This window comes from Lissotriton vulgaris, unplaced genomic scaffold, assembly GCF_964263255.1.
Source record: "Lissotriton vulgaris unplaced genomic scaffold, aLisVul1.2 SCAFFOLD_4286, whole genome shotgun sequence".
NCBI lineage: Eukaryota > Metazoa > Chordata > Amphibia > Caudata > Salamandridae > Lissotriton > Lissotriton vulgaris.
In genome coordinates this window covers 51,929-70,608 of record NW_028249087.1, presented here as the reverse complement: position 1 = coordinate 70,608, position 18,680 = coordinate 51,929, and positions in this window count along the sequence as shown.

The window sequence follows — 18,680 nt, the reverse complement described above, 5'->3', positions numbered from 1 at the left end:
GCGCCTCGGCTACGCAGTAATTGGGCTTTACGGGCCGGATCCCCACCGACGGGTTTGCACCCCTTCCCCAGTCGCGTTGGTATTCATAGAACCCGTTGTCGAGCCTGCTGAGACCTCGGTGCGGGCCGCCCAGCCTGTTGTTCGAGAGAGTTCGTGCCCGTAGTGGCGTATGGTATGCAAAATGGCGGCGTCGTCGCACTTGTTTTCCGGCTACGGTTTCCGTCAGTGTTGCCGCTACCCGCAGTACTGACTTGTCTTGGGGCGATATCTACTGCCCTTGGACGGTCTGTGGGGGCATCGGATTCCTACTGCCGCATCCGCTCGGGTCGTTCTGCACTACGAGCACTTCCGGTAGGTAACACCGCCGAGGCCTCACTTCCGCCCGGGCAGTGCCTCAGCCAGCCTCCGCTGCTTTTCATGTGCCACAAGGCCTTGTTCAGATGCCGTCTTTTCCACAGGTTCCCGGGGCACCACTGCTCCAAAACTTCTCTGCTTAGTGCCGTTCGGTCACTGGACCCGGGACATCCCGTCTGGGTTCGTTGTTGAGCGGATAGGCATGTTGATTGATCCGGGATGCCGCCTTACTCCGGGAGCCTCTCTAGTTTGCTGCCGCCATCGTCGGCTGCTAGCCACGCCCCGGGATTATTGTTTTTGAGTTTTATTGTTTCTCCTAAGAGTGTCATTTTTAGATTGTGTACTCTTGCTTCAGCTCAGACAGTTAGGTTCGCTGTGTTGCACGTGTCTCTGAGCGTCCTGCCAAAGTGGAGTCTGCTTTTAATTTCTATGGTCTGTTCAGATACGGTGTGTATGAGTTGGTAGAGTTCTGTGAAGAGAGAGACATAGCATGGAATGGGTCAGACACCCTGTTCGAGCTTAGGGATAACCTAATCCAGTGGCAGAAGTGTAAATGAGAACGTAAGCGCAGTGAGGAGGAGAGGGCCCGGGCCGCACGCCATGAGGGTGGTGGGTTTGAGGGGAGCCCAGAAGAGTCTGAAGAAGAGGAAGAAGATGACAGTGCATGGACGCCAGTAGATAGTGAAGATCCCAAAGATAGGGAGTCCCTTGCTGGGTCCAGTGTCGGGGGCAGCACCCCATCACTTTCCCTGTCCCCAGAGGAGTGGGTAGATAGGAGGGAAGAAAGGAAGCATCAGCTGGCATTAGAGAAACTCCAGAAGGAAAACTATGAATATATGGAAGCTCAGAAATTGGAGTTGGAGAATAAGAAGTTAGCCTTCGAGGAGAAAAAGGCATTACGGGCTCAGGAGTTGAGTCTTAAGGCGTTGGGCCTTGAAAAGGAAAAGCTAGAGACTGAGAGGGTCTTAGCGCAGGAGAGGATGGAGGAGGCTGAGAGGGCCTTCACCAGAGAGAAATTAGCTCTGGAGGGTAGATTATCCCCTGAGCGCAGTGGTAGCTTTCAGGATTCCCCAGTGAGGGTGGAGTCCAGTGGAAGCAGCAATATAAAGCTCAGTGCAGAAACTCCCATTCCCAGTTCCCATGTATGGTACCTTGTTCCCGAGAGGAGGAGTACAGGTTGAAGTTCAGGGATAGTAGGAAACTGTCTCACCAGTCTTGGGAGAGGTTTGCGGATGAATGTCATGAGGTACTGGCTGAGTAGTTAGAGGTTCAGACGGAACCTAAATTCGACGACCTGTTCGATCTGGTTATCAGAGAGCACCTGCTCATATGTTGTTTGCCAGGCTTGCACCAACACCTGTTGGAGGGTGGATTTTCTGATCTAGGGGTATTTATACATGAAGCAGACCGCTGGGAAAGTGCCAGAGGTTCTGAAGAGGCATTGGTGAGTGATCCCAAAAGTAGTGGTTCAGGTATCGTCCAGCCCAGAGTGGTGGAAGAGGTTCAGAGTAGCCCCGCTAGGTCCCACAATAGCGAGAGGGTTTTAGGGGCTCACGTCCTATCTCAGTGGAGTAGGAGTGATTGTGGGACTGCGTGTGCCCAGGTGCCCGAAACCCAGTCTCAGAACCTGGATGGTTTCTTCAGGGAACACCAGGTTGGGGGCCTAGGCTGTCCTATTAGTCCATTTGAGGAGGATCTGCTAGTGTCTAGGGAACCTGGAGCATCTGTAAATAGTGCTCCAGTGGTTTTAGTGTCTGGCAGTGCCACTCCAGTTGAGAGGGCACAGAAGTCCAAAGTGAGGAGTGAATTGGAGATGTGTTCTCCAGTGGAAGAACCAGTGGGTCAGGGACTAGCCAATTGGGCTAAGTTCCCTTGGACTGACCATGGTGACACAACTTCTGTTCTGGGGGATCTTCGCGCACTGTCAGGTGGACAGGGGACAGGAGATCTGCGCCAGACAGACGGTCACACGACATATGAGTCATGTGTCCCCCTTGGGGGATGGTGCGTGAGTCCCCAGAAGTCCTGGAGAGCCAGGCAAGTACTCCGCCAAAGGTTTTAGACCCAAGGTTGGGAGGCCAGGTTCAGGATCTGCCTGAACTGGAGGGAAGGACGTCTGTAACCAGTGTCCTGGCCGGTTCATCTTCCAGGGGTACTGCTCCAGTTGGGAGGGTGCAGAACTCTGGAAGGAGGTGCAGAGGGTGGGAGTCCTCGCCTCTGACCCCGGTGCAACCTGAGGGGTTAAACCCTAGGTGTGGTAAGTGGTGTTCTATGGGTACCTCTCAAAGGAGGAGAGGGTGGAACCCTAGAAGGAGAGGTAGGGGGAGGAGAGTCTCACCCGTGACCTCTGGTCTGCCTGAGGGTGCAGACCCTAGGCTGGAGGATCAATGGCAGTCTAGAAATGCCCTGAGGAGAGGAAGAGTGGAGAATGGATACTATGTGCCAGGGTTTACTACCCCCCAGTCTGTGAAAAGGCAAGGACCAGTGGCACTTGGGTGGCCTAGGGTCTGGTCCGGGCCGCTGACAGCTTGGGAGTACCAGTGAGGTAGCCCAGTTGTTCCGGACAGCTTTTTCAGAAGGAATCACATGGGTACACCGTGGCGTAGAACAGGAGGGTGTCCCTGCAGTTGCGAGCCTGTGTCCGTGTTCTATCGCCCAAAGCAGGGAAGCCCGTCACAGTGGTGATTGGTCTGCCCTGCGTTCTGGCTGGAAGGAAAAATGTGTATAAAAAGGGGCTGTTACCCCTTGTAAAGTTGTTCTCACTGTTCCTAAACTGGGAGGGGGGCCTGCTGCTGCTGGGCGCCAGAAGGAACCGCTACTGGGGACAGCCTCCCTGCTGGAGGGCCCTGTAAGCGGGACCCTGGGCCCAACCTTTGCCCCCCCTACCTTCTTCATTTCATTTTTGGACTTTGGGACGGTTTTTGGCCTGCCAGCACCTGGGAAGCGCTGGCCTTCCCCTTTAAAAATAGCATGTTGCGCCGCTGGAGCGGCGATCCTCTTTCTGAGGGATTCCCCCGGCGTGGGGATACCCTGTCCTTCGATTTCGGCACGGGTGCCCACCAAAATCCTTTGCCGGATTTTATATCCCTAGCCGGTGCCCATCCCGCCAGGGACCTTGGTGCCAGGTTTATACCCCTAGCGGGTTCCCACCCCACCTGGGACTGTGTCCTTAAAACAGGAGCCTACTCCGTATTGCCTGCATCACCTCCGTGGCCCGAGCAGCATTGCAGAACTCACGCCGGGACGTTATCAGAGCGACCCGGAAGACAGGAGCCGTCGCCTGGTCGGGGCGGGCCCCTTGGAAGCTGGGGAGGCCGTCCAATCCCAGCGCTGCCCCAGGGAGAAGAACCAGGAAGTGGACAGGAGCCCACCCCGTGCTCCTTTGGCCCCACCGAGAGAGGCGCGCCGGTCAAGAGCCCCGTAGTGCATCCGGGGGAAGGAGAAGTGCTGCCGGTGCTGGCGGGCTCCTGTGGTGTGAGGAGAGCCCTGCAAAACCGCTACAGCAATAGGAAGCTGGCCGGTACGTCGGAGCCTCCCCGTGTTGTGAACAGAAGCCGGTGAGTGAGGGCTTCTTGGTGGGAGCAGCCTGGCTTATTGAGCGGCCCCGGAAGGCAGCGGGTAATTGGGGCATTTTTAATTAAGACCCTAGTGGCTCCACTGTTGTGTTCACATCATAGCTGTATCTGGAGCCCACGAAGCTCCAACGGGCATTGTTGTAGGTGGCATTAGGTAATTCAGAGCCCATGTGGCTCCAACGTTGTTTGACCGCATTATTTAATTACCGAGCCCCGTGGCTCCAACGTGGAGAGCATTGGTTACATTTGGAGCTCAATCAATCAAGAAATTTATAGAGCGCACTACTCACCCGCGAGGGTCTCAAGGCGCTGGGAGGGGGGCCGCTACTGCTCGAAGAGCCAGGTTTTGAGTTGCTTCCTGAAGGAGAGATGGTCCTGGGTCAGTTGTAGGTGGGTGGGGAGGGTGTTCCACGTCTTGGCTGCTAGGTAGGTGAAGGATCTTCCTCCGGTGGTGGTTCTGTGGATACGTGGAATGGCATCGAGGGCAAGGCTGGCGGAGCGGAGCTGGCGGGTAGGTGTGTAGAACGTGAGGCGGTTGTTGAGGTATTCGGGACCCATGTTGTGGAGAGCTTTGTGTGCGTGGGTGAGGAGTCTGAATGTGATCCTCTTGCTGACGAGGAGCCAGTGCAGGTCTCTCAGGTGGGCAGAGATGTGGCTGTGTCAGGGGATGTCCAGGACGAGTCGTGCGGATGCGTTCTGTTTGCGCTCTAGTCTTTTCTGAAATTTGGCAGTGGTCCCTGCGTAGAGAGCGTTCCCGTAGTCCAGTCGGTTGGTGACTAGGGCCTGGGTGACCGTCTTCTGGGTTCCAGTGGGGATCCAACGGAAGATCTTTCGGAGCAAGCGGAGGGTGTTGAAGCAGGAAGAGGTGACGGTGTTGACTTGCCTGGTCACCGTGAGGGAGGAGTCGAGGATGAAACCTAGGTTGCGTGTGCGTGGTCCGTGGGCTTGGGGGGGGGGGTGCCCAGAGCCGGGGGCCTCCAGGAGTCGTCCCAGGTGCAGATGGATGGGCCAAGGATGAGGACTTCCGTCTTGTCTGAGTTCAGTTTCAGCCGGCTGAGCTTCATCCATTCTGCGACGTCTTTCATACCTTCCTGGAAGCTGGCCTTGGCGGTGGCGGGGTCGTTGGTGAGGGAGAGGATCAGTTGGGTGTCGTCAGCGTAGGAGATGATGTTGAGGTTGTGCTTGCGTGCGATGGCTGCGAGGGGGCTCATGTAGACATTGAAGAGGGTGGGGCTGAGCGAGGAGCCCTGGGGTATGCCGCAGATGATCTTGGTGGCTGCTGCGTGGAAGGGCGGGGAGACGGACTCTTTGGGTTCTGTCGAAGAGGAAGGAGGTGATCCATTCCAGGGCCTTTTCTTGGATTCCGGCATGGTGGAGGTGGGTTGTCAGGGTGCGGTGGCAGACCGTGTCGAAAGCAGCCGATAGGTCAAGGAGGATGAGGGCTGCAGTTTCCCCGTTGTCCAGCAGGGTCCTGATGACGTCGGTGGCTGCGATGAAGGTGGTCTCGGTGCTGTGGTTCACTCGGAATCCGGATTGGGATGGGTCGAGGGAGCCGTTCGTCTTGAGGAAGGCGGTCAGCTGCTTGTTGACGGTTTTCTCGATGACTTTTGCAGGGGAGGGGAGGAGCGAGATGGGGCGGATGGTGTTCATCGTGTGGGTGGTGTCTTCCGTGCTGACGGGGATCCAGGTGTGGAGGGTGGTGGTGGTGGGGGGCGCTTGTTCGGTGGTAGGGTCTGTGGTCTGAGCGCCGAAGCTGTCGTGTATATCGGCGATCTTGCGGTGAAAGAACGTGGAGAGGGAGTTGCAGAGGGCTTGTGATGGCGTGCTGTCATTGTTGCTGGCGTTGGGGTTGGAGAGCTCTTTCACGATGCTGAAGAGTTCCTTGCTAATGTGGGCGTTGTTGTCCAGTCGTTCTTTGAAGGATGACCTTTTGGTGGTGCGGATCAGCTGGTGGTGTTCGCGGATGGCGTTCTTGAGGGATGTCATGTTTTCCGCTGATTGGTCGTGGCGCCAGGCTTTCTCGAGGGCACAGCAGGATTTCTTGTAGTCTTTGAGATCGTTGGTGAACCAAGAGGCTTTTTTGCTGTCAGGGTTGCTTGGGGGGGTTCTTCAGTGGTGCGAGGGCATCGGCGTAGTCAGTGATCCACTGTGTGAGGTTGCGGGCTGCTTCGTTGGGGTCCATAGTGTTGGTGGGTGGGTTTTGGGTCAGGGAGGTGGTGAGCTGGTCGGTGGTGATCTTGCTCCAGCATCTTCGGGGGGCTTGTTGCTGGTGGTGGTGGGCCGTTGTTTTCCTGAAGTTGAAATGGGCGCAGCTGTGATCGGTCCAGTGAAGTTTGGTGGCGTGGTTGACCACAAGGCTCCCAGGGGGCATTGTTTGGTTCAGAGCCCACGAGGCTCCCAGGTACTGCGCATTTTGAGAATTAGAGCCTGAGAGGCTCCCACGTTGTTTTAGGGGCACTGTTGTTTCCTTAGGAGCCCCAGAGGAGAGCCAGGAGGCATGCTGGTGCCCATGCGCAGTTCCCCAGCTGCCTAGCAATTACTGGGCAGCTGCAATGTTTAGGCTGTGTACATCGTGGTAACTTTACAGCTGCCCAGCAAGTAGTGGGCAGCTGCCACGTTTAGGCCCTAAACTCTTGAGCACTCTTCTTGTGGCTGCCTGCGCAGCATGCCCTGACATTGTTGGACAAAGGGCCTATGAGCCCCTGTGGAAGGCCAGTTGGCCTGGGGTCAGTATCCTATGTGATTTTGCAGCAAGGTGATTGCCTACTTTGTTTATGATGATATTTGCCTATTGTGGTTATGTTGGTAATTACACGGTTCTTGCTAATGTGATTTATGCGTAATGTGCAATGCCTTCATGCCCGTGATACCTCTAAATGGGTTTTTATGCTTAGGAGGTTGTTTTGCGCAGTAGATTTTATACTAGTGAGTTTATGTTTTCCTGCGTGATCTATGCCTAAAGTGATAAGGATTGCGTAGTGTGTACCTACCTTTTACGAGTGGTTACTGGTTGTGTCCTACAATTGTTATTTCATGCTACAAGTATTCTATGTAAGCATGGGCGAATTTTGCGAATCTGGCGTTCGCGAATTTGAGTATTTGCGAACTCGCAATCCGCAAAATCCGTGAACTCTCGCGAATTTGCAGATTTTTTTTTTGTGTTCGCAAGGGTTTCTACCAGTTCGCGAGGGTTTTGTACCAGTTCGCAATTGCGAACTTACTTGTCGGCTCGCAACGGTCGCGACTTTGTTGTTTCTACGTCTGGTTCATCATCACATGTTCACAGCACCCTCTGTTTCACCACTGCCACCCTCTGATTCACCCATGCCACCCTCTGATACATCACTGCCACCCTCTGATTCATCACTGTAGATTATGGGGGGGAAAAGCAAGCACACCTGCCCTGCTTCAACTGACATGAATTAATTTCTGGTTCATCACTGCAGATTATGGGGGGGGAGAGCAAGCACACCTGCCCTGCTTCAACTGACATGAATTAATTTGGGGTTGATTGTGTCACTGAATTTAAACTTCCTGTCTGGCACCTGCTTCCTTATCTGTAATTTGCTTTCTGTTGCAGTGCAATTTTTTTTCCCAGGACCTATGTGGCCTACTTGTAGCTATTCTATGAGCCTGCTGTGAGGGTCATAGCAGGGTCATAGAATAGTTGCAAGTAGGCAACTGAACTCTGGAGGGGCCCCTCAGGAAGCACTACAGGGAATGGTTACTGATGATGAGTTTGAACTTTTGCACCAGCTGAGTGCTTTCAGTTTTGCAAAACTCGTTTTTCTGCAGAACAGCAACTGTAATGCCCCAAACAAACTTACTTGTGAAAGTTGATTTCTAATCCAAAAGTGATCCAAAGAAAGTCAAAAAGGCCTCAAATCCAAAAAGTGCAGGCAAATGTCAACCTGATATAAATCATAATTTTCAGAAGGTTTATGCTACTTGCTGGTGGATTTCTTGTGCAGAATTGCAAATTTTGTAATTTCGCGAGTGCGAGATTGTTGCTGCCCGCTGCATCTACATGTTCGCAATTGCGAACTCTCGCGATGCGTCGCCAAACTCCTGCGGGATCCCGCAGCAAGATCCAAAATGGCACAGCACTCGCAAAATATCGAGAAAAACAACTCGGCAAACGCTGAATGATAATAAGTGAACTCCGCACGCCGCAATATTGTATCACCAAGCAAAAAAATCCGCTGCGTGTAAATTTGCGAGAGTTCGCGGATTGCGAACTTACCGAAAATCCGCAAAATCCGCGAGCGGAATGGATTTTCCGCCCATGCTTAATTCTATGTTCTAAGTGCTATTTCTACTAAGTGCTGACAGGCCCTGTCCTCTGTATATAATCCCCTGTAAATACTGCCCTGTGCCAGTTTGCACAGTGTACCTGTGTGATTATGATCTAATGTGTTTATGGTAATACAAAGGCTATTTTTATATTTACCCCTGTGTGGAGTTTCTTTTTGTGGTGTACCTAGTATGTTGCTGCTGTGTGTGTGTGTTGCACACCCGCTTTACACATTGTCACCGGGATAAGCCTTACTGCTCGTGTCATGCTACCAATGGGATGAGCAGGGGTTATCTTGGCGTGTAACTCCTTGCCCTGACTAGAGTGGTCGTTTCTGCCTGGCTTTGGCGCAAGACTTAGCCAACCATAAATTCCATTTCTAACACTTTGTATCTTGGCCTCCTTGATTACTTACTCGACCACCTATAGGTGATTCAGAACGTGGCGGCTAGAGCCATTTTGCTGGCCGGGTCTAGCCTCCCTACACTGGCTCCCGGTACGGAAGAGGATTCATTTTAAAGCGTTGGTGCTTGTTTTTAAACCCTTCCATAAGATAGGTGCCCCGTTTCTTGGAGAAAGATTCTAGCACTATATTGCACGTCGAACCCTGAGGTCTTCCGCCAAATGTCTGACTGCTATCTCGGATTGGAGGCAGATCCTTTCAAGTGGTGGCATCTCGACTCTAGAATAGCCTGCCCATCGCTCTCAGAAAGGTTTAGGATCTCCTCACTTTCAGGAGACAACTCAAAACCTGGCTTTTCAAACAATAGTTTCCAGTGATGGCATGTGTGGCTATTTGTTGTTGTTTTTTTTTTAGACTTAGCGCCAGGAGACTCCATGGAGTAGCCGTGCGCTTTACAAATACTGGCTAACATAACATAACATACCATAAATCTCATTTGAGTTGGATGTAGCAAATCATGAGATTCCAGGAAGTTGGTCTACTGACTATTAGCAACCTTCTCCAGAATCTAACTTACACAAGGAAGCAGAGAAATAGGTCTGTAATTCTCTGCCTTTTCAGGATCTAAGGAGGACTTCTACAGTAAAGGACTAAGTACTACATGGTTCCAATGGTCAGGAACCTGGCCCTTTTCAAAGGAAAGTTTATATAGGTTAGTCAAGGCTGATAGAATAACATTACCTCCTTTCAGCAGACTGTCAATAGGGGCAGGGTCTGGTGAGTGTCCCGATTTGACTGTCTTTGCTATTTTCTCAATCACCGTATTTTTTAGTTGAGGAAACATGGATAAAGTGGGAGTATCTGAACTGACTGTGTTGTGGCCTTCTTTAGTGATTTGAACCGACTCCTGATCAGTGTTGTTCCCCAGAAAGTCATAAATATGATTAACTTTACTGACAAAATAGCAAGCAAGCACTTCACATCGTTCTTTGGAGGCAGGTTAGGTTTCAGGAAATAATTCACTATACTAGCGATTTTCCTACAGTCCTGTGGGGACCGTGTCATTCTCTCCCCAATGTCTGTTAACCTGGCTTTCCTGATAGCATGGTAATCATTTTTCACAGATTTGTTCTCAGTTTCCTTTTTGTCAACATCAAAGTTTTGCCTCCAGTTCCTTTCCTCTCTTTTACATAGTTTCTTTAAATCTCTAATTTTAGGTGTAAATCAGGTGACATTTGTCCTACTATAATGAGACTTCGTCATTTTTCTTGGGATCCGATTCTCCAGAGAGGATTCCTCCCTGTCCTCAACCCTATAAACCGCGTTGACATCACCATTTTGTGAGCACCCTAAATCCAGAAGAGATTTTATCCACTGAGGAATCTTGATTTTACACCATTGCCTGGTTATCTATGGCAAGGTGTGTTAGATTTAGTTCTGTCTAACTAGTTTATCATTAATTAAATTGAAAAATGATCTGCCAAAGCACAGACCGTGAGTTTCTAACCATTATGTTGGACATGTTAGAGAAAATGGGATCTAATATATGTCCCTTACAATGCGCCGGGAGCCTGAATAATTTTTCAAGTTGAATAGCAGACACATTTTGTGACTGATTACAAGTAGTATCATCTAAATGTATACTTAAGTCTCCCAAGAGGGTAAAGTTTGCAGATCGGAGACTGTAAGACGACATGATCTCCGGGATATGCTGCAAAAAATATGCAGCTGGCCCCGAGGCCAACAAAGGAGCAACCCTGAAAATGTGAAGGAGTGCAAGAGTTTGATAGAAAACACGATTTTCCCTAAAAATAATAGCTATTCATCTCACCACCTCACCTGTTTTTTTATCAGGTTGGTCACTCCTTGCAATTGCATAGTCTGGGGGAAGACCGATTGCAAGATCTGAACCACTATTTGTGTGAAGCTGTGTCTCTGTGAAGAAGAGAGTACCTAGTTGTTGGTCCTCTAACAACATTTTTGAGCCCGGAAGGTCAATATGATGAAGGTTTAAATGAATATGAGGTGTACATTAAAAAAGTTGGCTAAATATTATCTCTCTAAAGTTAATACCGTCCTTAAGTGATATCTGTTTGGTAAGAATGTGCAGAGACAGCAAGAGTCAGTTGAGAATTATGTTACATACTTGCATAAATTGGCTTTGATGTGCACATTTGGAAGTACTTTAGAAGAATGAGTAAGAGACCAATTTATGTTAAGACACAATACAGAGAAAGTCAAGGAGGAAATTTGACAAAGGATTGATCATAACCTCAATGAAGTTATAAATGCTGTAAATTAAATTGAGCTAGTATGGGTAGATTTGATAAAAAGGGAGAATGGTAAATGCAGTTTACCTCTTTAGCACTCATGGGCAATCTCAAATCGGGCTCGCCTCTGGACATGTGCCCCGGTAAATTTCTGGCGAAAATTGCGGAGGTGATTAATCCGCTGGCGAACCCGCTATTGAATCTCTCGCTGAGCCAAGGAGTGGTTCAGCAGGCCTGGAAGCAGGCAATGGTCATTCCGCTGCTTAAGAAGCCTGGTCTGGACCCGAAAGCCCGAGTCAACTATAGGCCTATCTCTCTGCTGCCGGCCCTCACGAAAATTGTGGAAAAGCACGTTCAGACGGTGCTCTCCAATTTTCTAGAGACAAATGAGATTCTGCACGCCACCCAGTCAGGCTTTCGTCCAAATCTCAGCACAGAGACCGCGCTCCTTGAGGTCTCAGAAACCATTAAAGGGGTTCTGGACACTGGGGGCAAAGCCATGTTGGTGATGCTGGATTTGTCGGCGGCTTTCGACACCGTCCCCCATGATGGCCTTCTCGCAAGACTCTATGAGATAGGACTGCGGGGGACGGTGCTCAGCTGGTTTTCCTCCTTTCTAGCTGGCCGCCGGCAAACGGTCTGGGCCTCGCCAGATTCCGCCGTGATGCCGCCTCTGGGAGTCGGGGTCCCACAGGGCTCTATTTTGAGCCCGACCCTTTTTAACATCTTCATGACCCCTTTGGCGGCGTTGGCGGAGTCGTTTGGGGCCCAGATCGTATCCTACGCAGACGACACCCAGCTCCTCTTCTCGTGTAAGAGAGGAGGAGACTTTGATGGGGAGAGTATCCGGGGTTGCCTTGGGGCTGTTTTTCAATGGTTCCAACTGAACAGCCTCAAGTGCAATTCCGATAAGTCCGAGGTACTCTTCTTTGGGTGCGATACGGAGCCAGACTGGCAGGCTTGGTGGCCCATCAATATGTTTCCTCCGTCTTGTTCATCCCAAACTGCTAAGAACTTGGGGGTCAAGATGGACAAGGGGCTAACGTTGAAATTCCAGATCCTTGGGGTGTCGGGCACCTGCTTCGGCCTCCTTAGGATGCTGCGGAGGTTTCTTCCCCTTTTGTCTGAGGAGCACAGGAAGCTGACTGTGCAGGCCCTGATCGGCTCTAGGCTAGATTATTCGAACGTTCTTTACCTGGGCCTGCCAGAGTATCTGCTACAGCGGCTCCATGTTGTGCAGAATGCTGCCGCGAGAGCTATTTTTGCTTTGAATAGACGTGCAAGTGCAGCGGGCTTGCTGCAGACTTTGCATTGGCTTCCAATCCGCAAACGGATCGCCTTTAAGGCTTTGACCTTGGCCTATAAGGCCCTCCATGCGGTGGGAGCAAAGTACCTCCAAAAGAGACTTGCCTTTTACCATCCGGCTCGTTCTCTGAGGTCGGAATCCCTGTTTTTGGCGGTTGTCCCACGAGTGAAGAGAGCTCGCCTGGGAGGTCGCTCCTTTGGACTACTGGCGCCACAGTTGTGGAACTCTCTGCCGCTCACACTCCGGGGAGCCACCAGCCTACTTGCTTATAGAAAAGGTCTCAAAACCTGGTTGTTTACCCAGTAGGCAGCTTTGTTGTGTGCCCTCTCTGCCTTCTGTCTTCTTATTCTTTTAACTGTGTTATGTTATTGTGCTGTAGCCCTCCTTACTCAAAGCGCCGGGACACTCTTTTTGAGTAGCCGTGCGCTATATAAAAGTAAATATAACATAACATAACAGTTTCACTACAGATAAGGGGCAAAGTATTGCACAGGAGAAGAAATCAGATACAGGTGTGCTTATAGGAAGAAATTATTTGGAAAATGTTTCAGATTTTGCATGGCTGGTCACAGGGCAAATTATAAGAATTATCCAGCATGGAATGCCACATGTAAGATTTATGGTGAGAAAGGTCAGTATAAGAAAAAACGGTAGATTGCTTAACAGGAAAATAATGTAAATGGGGTGCAGCTAACATATGTTGACACAGATCATGAGTTAGAATGCGAAGAGATTATTTTCGAGATACAGCAACAAAACAAAGATGAACCTTTTGCGGTTGTGTAAGTCAATGGGTTTGATGTGAAAAAGCTTTTTACTATGGTGCTAAAATTTTACCTGTGCCTAAGGTGTTCTATGAAGAAATGCTAAAAGGATAAGGTCAAGTTGTTGAAGCCACATTACAGACCTTTGACTTAGAGTTGTCAACAATTTAATCTTGTAGGTTTTTTTAATGGTGAACTGAATCACCATGGGCAAAATGTATGTTTCTTGCAAAGGTGACAGCATTATCAGCTGGTTTCATTAGAACGAAATGGGATTGATGCTAGAAACTAACAATGTACCTTTTATTATATTCAGAGATACATTTCCAAACAGTTCTGTTTAAGGTAGAGATTAGAAGGAATTTGCTGATGTGATACACCAGGACGTTTCTGATGTATTTACTAACAACTGTGGATGTTGGATAGGTTGTACTCACAAAATAGATTTGAAAGAGAATGCCAGACCAGCTGCTTACAAGATGCAGGGAGTTCCAATTGATGCAAGCCAGTCTATATTGGATGAACTTGAGAAATTAATAAAAGAGAGTTTAATCGAGAAAGTGGAGACTGCTAATTGGTTTGCCCCTTTAGTTTTGGCAAGCAAGGCCTCTAGTGAGATGAGGTTATGCATTGATCTGAGAGCTTTAAATAAATCTGTGGGGTAGATATATATCGTCTTCCTAAAATAGCCTAGAAGGTATCTCAAAGTAAATGAACTGTTGCTTTCCCCCCACTAGATCTCAGATCTGCTTACCATCAGATTAAGCTTGATATGAACAATATAAGGATTTGACTTCGTTCATCACTCCATTTGGTGTATTTAAGGTTACAAGACTGCCTTTTGGCACTATCTCTGTGGCATTGGCTTTCCAGACGTCTGTGGAATGTGTATTGCATGGCATACCTTATGTGATAACATAACAGGATGATATGTTAATTTAGGCTGCGTCCCATGATGAACATGTAGGTCGTTTGAGGAGTGTGCTTCACTGATTCAAAATGAGAGGTTTCACTCTCCAAGATTCTAAATGTACACTGAATTGTAAAGAAATAGTCTACTTAGGTCACTGAGGGTGTTAAACTGATAGGTGATTTGGTGGGAACAGCATGCCTGTGTCTGATAGCAAAGTTGATTTATTCAAATTTCTGGGTATGACAGAATATTATAACGAGCATTTTCTTCATTTTGCTAGTTGTATGATTAATATGAGGAAGCTACTTAAACAAACATTGGTAAATGCATTAGGTTTTGCCTATCTGATTAATATAAATTTTTTGTTGTTGTAAGATTTAGCTTGGTGCACGTTACAAACAGATGGTAAGGAAAGCATCATTACCCATAGATAGAAAATACTGTACATTACAAGCTAGAGGGATAGTGTACACTTTACACAGGGAAGGAGAACAGTAAAGGAAATCCATGAACACACAGTGCACGAGGCGCTTTAGATACAGTGAACTTTACAAACAGATGCCATTGAATGCTGGTCACTCATAGAAGAAAAAACATACAGCAGATCACGCGTTAGAGGGACGGTATACACTTCACACTCGGAGAGAGAGAACAGTCAAGGTAATCCGCGAACACAGTGGATCTTGTGCTATAAGGACAGTGTAGGGAACTCTGATTAAAGTTTATTCATACTGTTAAGTGCACGAGGGAGGGTTTGCACCTGTGAAGCATGATGTGTTCTGCACAAATAAGACTACATGCAAACCCCAACTTTTGAATCCTTCCCACCATCCTTAAGTCTAGATTAACTTTGGGTCCCTGTTTGTCTCTGAACATATTCCTGGCAGTCAATGTTCACAAGTCACATGACACATTGTGGTGTACCCCAAGTATTCTAACATGTGTCATTGGCTGCACCCATTTACATTCCTAAAATTATCAAAGCTGCAAGAGCGCGTCTGTAAATACATGCTGTACAGTATCAACAGTACATAATAAATAAGATCAAAAACAATCTGACCGATAGCATTTAGGACTGTCTCTTGGAAAGCAAAGAGAGTGAACCATTGAGGCACAACAAACAGACAGTAAATGAAAGAATGGTAATATACACACCTTATTTACAGTAAAGGGGGACTGGGGAGGAAGGAAGAGCAGGGAGCAGGAGTGGTTGCTTTTGGGGTGTCTTCACAGAAGGAATGAAGGTCGAGTGCGAGCTGATGGTACAGAGTGACTTGAAAGGAGTAGATTACAGTGGTAGGGGTGAGTATATCTGACATGATGTTTAAGTATAACAATTGGGTTTGAATCAGCCCAGCGAAAGTCACTTAGAAGCACATGCAAGTTGTGCTAAAACTGAAAAGAGTTTCTGTACCTGTACTAAGTACACCTGTCCACTAGGAAGCAAACTAACTTCTCTATTAAAATTCTGATTATCAAAAAATACATTATCTTTACATGCACAAGGCTTGCACGAGTGGGTGGTGGCATGTTTTTTATTTCCCTTGTTTACTGTTGTGAGATATGAAATGAATAAATACAAAAATCTATACATAGTACTTTGCATAGCCCAAAAACGATTGCCTTTGCTAGAGTCTGATTCGAAGCCCTGCACAGTCAAATGAAATTTCAACACAATGCAGCCACAAATGGCAAACCCTGATGGACAGATTTTTACAGGAGCAGAAGACCAGGACTAAAGCAGAAATCGGTCAATGGTTTGGATTTGGGGCAGTTGCTTGTGAGAATTAGGGTGAAAAAATAGTGTCTAGGGGTTACTGGTGTTAATGGCACTACAAAGAACTCTCACTTGTAAATTTGTGAACATTACTATTACAAGCTGCTGCAATACCGTTCCCTACCGTCGTTGCGCTTCTAGTAATGTTGATTTTAAGTACTTGAAGTTAGTGTGTGCCAATTGTGCGTCGACTTTTGTTCGCAAACTATTGTTTAAAGCAAACAAAAAATGCATACACAATATATAAATGCTGGGCCTTCTGAAAACGTCATTCATAAATGCTTTCGCCTCTGACGTGGGCAACAGGACAGCATATTGTATCCACTTCCTCTCTTCACTTTAGCACCTTCGCTGCAGCGTCTATTCCACCGCAGCGCTAAGGGGTCCGGGCGGCCGCGCCCATGCTGGTGACAGAACTGCTCCGTAACCAGCCTTAGTTGAGCTGTGCTCATGACGGAGCGGTTTGGCCCCGCCCGCTCAATGGAACGCCCAGCGCAGGCATGGAATCCGCATCACGCAGGCGTGGCGAGCGGGCCATGACGGAACCGCTCCGTTATCAGCACAGCGCTACCGCGGCTGATGACGGAGCTGTTCCGTCATCAGCATCGAAAAGGTTAAGTGACTGACATCACTTAAGTCAAATGCTTTTTTATAGCGCACAAATCACTGCAAGGTCTTGTGCATCCTGTGCACATGTACAGGAAAACATTGGCAATGGCAGCGTGTTGTATTTATTTTTCACATTAATTTAAATGCAACGTATCTTTAGCGCCCCGTCATGGGTTGTAAGCCCTATATAAATGAAATGTAAATGCGATTTAGTTTGCTTGCACTTCGGTGCTCAGTTGACAGCGTGTATTTTTCTGTCTCCTATTTAAAATTGGTCCTAAAGTGCCAGTGGGGAATTATAACATTATAGCAGCCTACAATTTTGAGTACTTGCTCAGGTGGTAATTTCTTGTCTACATTACAGATAATAAATGGATTGCACAACTGAAAAGCTTACTTTACGTTTCTTAATCTTATACTTTTTATTGAAACATGATCCTCCTCCCCTCCTTTATACTTACATTAAAAAAAAAGAAACCTATTAACTTCACCAATGGATGTTCCAAAGTTGGCTGGAAGAGAAGCGATGTCCGTCCAGGACAAAAATGTGCATTGAAAGAAATGGGCCACTGTGCATCAGGCGCGCAACACCCATTGGGCTCACCGGGCTTCAGTCCATCGAGTGTGTCAGCCCGGGCTGAGACAGCTTCGCGGACTGACAACCGTCTAATTGCAGCTGCACCCGAGTACTTCACAGGTCTTTAAAATACCATTTACTTGTTAATGAAGCTTTTGTTGTGTTTTCACCCCTTCTTAGAACCACTCTGCCTATGGCTGGAAGAATTACTCCCTCCTCCCCCACGCCCCCCAAAATCTTTTTCAGCCCCCTCTCAGAACATTTGCCCCTAGTTGCCCGCCTGCTGTGCATCTAGTTGTACCAGAGTAGGACTGGCACTTCTCTGCACTCAGTCTAGTCAGAATTAGGCATTTGCCATGAAAACGGTGTCTCGAAATTCATGCACGTCCTGTTCCAAAACAGTTTACCTACAAGCAGGAAGTGCAAGTGTACTAATTTTTGTGAACAAGCTGCAAACAGAATGACAAATTACCAATTTTTTTAATTGTTATAAAGCGCATTATCCTGCAACTTCTAAGTATAGCACCGAATTGACGTTACTATTGTCCAAAGTATTAGTACTACTCTGTAGTAGGTTAGCGATCCTGTCTCCCAGCGTGTGAGCCGATGTAAAGGGCACCTTAACCGTGGGCTAGGTGTTGCCCGCAGGGTTAAATAAAAGGGGAGGAACCACATGTGGCTCATCTCTCAGCCTATACGTATTGTGCATGCCTCGTTATTCCAATTCCCCTTATACTCATTAATTACCCTGCTCTAGCTGACCGACTCATGTCTGTGGGTCGCGACACGACACTGGCGACGAGGGGAGCCGTGATATAGGCTCTTCTGATCTGCCCCTGGTTCCACACTGTAGACAGCACCTCTTTTACCACTGCGTGTGGTGCCAGCAGGCCTGCGGTGATGCACTCTACAGACAAGAGTGCAGCAGGAAGAACGAACACCAGCGGTGAGTGCGGCTGCCTCGTCCACATTGGAGCATGGCTCTACGTACCGCGGCTCTGCGGTGAAGCACACCACACCTGTGTAGCACCCCTTGTGGGAACAGGGAATGCCACGCACGCGAGTACAGCGGCGCTGTGAGGAGGATGGCCCGCAAGTCACAGCAGGCTGTGAATAAAGATAAGAGAAGGCAGGGAGGGCTATATTGTCAAGCCCATACAGCCAGAAGAGGATAGGAGGAAGGGGAGACCAAATGGAAGAGAAAAGAAAAGAAAAGAATATAAGCAAGAGTAAAGCACTGCCAAAAAGGGAGGCAAAGCATAGTCCACATAAAACAGGAACATGGCAGATGACAGCCAGGCACAGCCCCAGCAGAGAGCCCCAGTACAACACCCCTTCACTGGGGTGCTACTGGAGGACCCATCGACATCGTCCCCATGATGAATGATCTGGATCAAAAGGTTAAACAACTACTTTGTTGCCACAAGGTAGACTGGTGGAGCGGTGAAAAGGTCATTAATCCTCTATTATACTGGAGAAGAAGTCTTCAAATTGTTCAAGCATCTACCGAAATGGGCATCACTATGGATTACCAGGCTGCGGTAACAGCGCTTAGTGCTCATTTTGACCTGCAGCTCAACCCAGATTTCAAAAGATTCAAATTGCGACAGGCACGCCAATCGGAAGGGGAATTGATTTACACATTCTACGCCTGGCTGCGTGAGCTAGCCAGCACGTGCACGGCTGATGCCCAGCAGAAGGAGTTCAGTGCCCAGATCATCCAAGGTTGCCGGGACAAGACACTGAGGGGCCTTATTCTACACCAGCCAGAGATCACCCTCGACAATATACTCAGACTGGCATGAACTCACGACCTGTCTGCAACCCAAGCCAGTGAG